Source organism: Otolemur garnettii, unplaced genomic scaffold (assembly GCF_000181295.1).
Source record: "Otolemur garnettii isolate 467f Iridium unplaced genomic scaffold, OtoGar3 scaffold00107, whole genome shotgun sequence".
NCBI classification, from domain to species: domain Eukaryota; kingdom Metazoa; phylum Chordata; class Mammalia; order Primates; family Galagidae; genus Otolemur; species Otolemur garnettii.
This window is the reverse complement of record NW_003852502.1, coordinates 2,538,132-2,540,211: the sequence shown is the minus strand read 5'-3', so window position 1 is coordinate 2,540,211 and position 2,080 is coordinate 2,538,132. Positions and strand designations below refer to the sequence as shown.

At 42.8% G+C, this 2,080-nt stretch overlaps 1 long non-coding RNA gene across 1 annotated transcript in view; it reads left to right on the top strand.

The window, feature by feature from the left end:
* Positions 1-1,448: 1,448 nt before the first annotated feature.
* Positions 1,449-2,080, top strand: part of LOC111727464 — a 3,446-nt gene continuing 2,814 nt past the window's right edge. Inside the window, exons 1-2 of the long non-coding RNA XR_002775023.1 lie at positions 1,449-1,541; positions 1,711-1,765. This is a non-coding gene — a long non-coding RNA (uncharacterized LOC111727464). The remainder of the gene's footprint in view (positions 1,542-1,710; positions 1,766-2,080) is intronic.

The window sequence follows — 2,080 nt, the reverse complement described above, 5'->3', positions numbered from 1 at the left end:
CCTGGGTTCTGGCGATGTGGCAGTCCTGTCCTGTTCTAGACCCTTGGCATACATTTTTCTTACCCCATCCTCACGATGATGACTGATGCCCTGCTACCTTGTTTATGATGAGCTAGATCCATCTCTGCGATGTTAAGTGACTTCCCTGAGATCACACAGGCAGGCTTTGCACTGACCTCCTCTGATTCCTCTCACTGGGAAGAACAAAAGCTCACGGAGGCTGGCCCGGAGCCTGCACCAACCCCTGTGTTCAGGAACCAGACCGCCTCTTCCTTATGGGCACATTCAGGGGCTGGATGTCATGATCTCTGCAGTCCTTTCTGTCCCTCTCATGCTACCCTCATCACTTCAGGAAGCTCTGCTCAGTGATTCAGGGAAACAAAAGGAAAATGCACACAGTAGCTATTTAATTCATATATGAACTTCTACCCAACTTTTTTTTTTAATTTCAAGACGTTTCTTCTGAGTCAAATTTGAACATCATGCATGGCCCAGAGCCATGCCCAAGAGGCCTTGAGCAAGTGGACTTCTCCACCCAACTTTCCATAAAAATATCAAACATTTTTTTTTTACTGATACAGAGTCTCACTTTGTCACCCTCAGTAGAGTGCTGTGCTGCCACAGCTCACAGCACCCTCAAACTCTTTGACTCAAGCAGTTCTCATGCCTCAGTCTCTCTAGTAGCTGGGACTACAGGCACCAGCCACAATGCCCAGCTATTTTGTTGTTGTTGTTGTTGTTTGTTTGTTTAGCAGACCCGGGCCAGGTTCAAACCCACCAGCCCTGGAGCATGTGGCCGGCACCCTAACCACTGAGCTACGGGTTCCCAGCCAAACATATGAAACATTTTGATTCAATAATTATTAACAATTTGCTTCATTTGATTCCTTTGTATTTCTCTATATGTATATCTTTCTATCTGAACTTTTGCAATTCAGTAGTGAGCATCTTAAAATGTCACCCTTAAATATTTCATCCTGCATCTCCTAAGAACAAGGACATTTTCTTACACACCCACAATACCATTACCACACCAAGAGCGGTGACAATAGTTCCCTGTTTGTATCCACATTGAATGCCCTGTCCAGATCAAAATTTCCTTGTCTGCAGATGGTCTTTTTTTATAGCTCCTGTTTTTTTGAACCAAGAGTCAACCAAGTTTCATCCACTGTATTTGGTTAAGCAAGTTAAACAAGAACCGTCTCTCTGGCTTCAGTTTGTTTGTTTATTTAATGACATTGACTTTGAGAAGAGTCCAGGCCAAAGTTTGATAGATCAACCCATGCTCTGGATCTGTCTGTTGGTTTCCTTGTGACGTTAGTGAACTAACAGTCACCCCCGATGTTTCCTGTAAACTGAAAGTCAAATCAAAAGGCTGAACTAAAATTAGGTTAAACATTTCAGCAAGGGTACTTTGTAGGTGATCTGTACCTCAGGCTGCATCAATCAGGAGGCGCATAGTGTCAGGTTGTCCCAAAATAGTGACGTTATATACCATCGCTTGGCTAATGTGCTGACTCACACTTCCTTCCATGATAAAGGTATGGAATTTTCCTTAAAAACAGCCAGCAGTCTGTAAATAATCTGTTCTACAACAGCCTCATAGTTAATGGCGTCATATCCATTAATAATTATTTAGTTATACAGATCGCCTAATTGGCACCTCTAACACGGAGGTTTTCTAAGTCACTGCCTCTCCTTTATTTGCAGGCATACCTCTCCGTGTATACTGGAGATGAATTACAGTTCCTTCTAAAAAGGCAGGGTAAGTGCTTCATTCTTTCTCTTTGATTACTCATTTTCAGAGCAGAGAGTTGCTGCTACAGTCACTTTCAAGGGTGGCAAATTAGTTATTTCACATGGACTATGTGGCTTTTCTCTTTTTCTCTTGAGAAAAGGTCTCACTCTGCCACCAGGGCTAGAGTTCAATGGCATCATCATAGCTCACTGCAACATCAAACTCCTGGGCTCGAGCGATCTTTCTGTCTCAGTCTCTTGAGTGGCCAGCACTACAGGCATGCGCCACCACAGTCAGCTAACTTTTTGTACAGATTTTTATTTATTTAATTTTTTTTTTTTT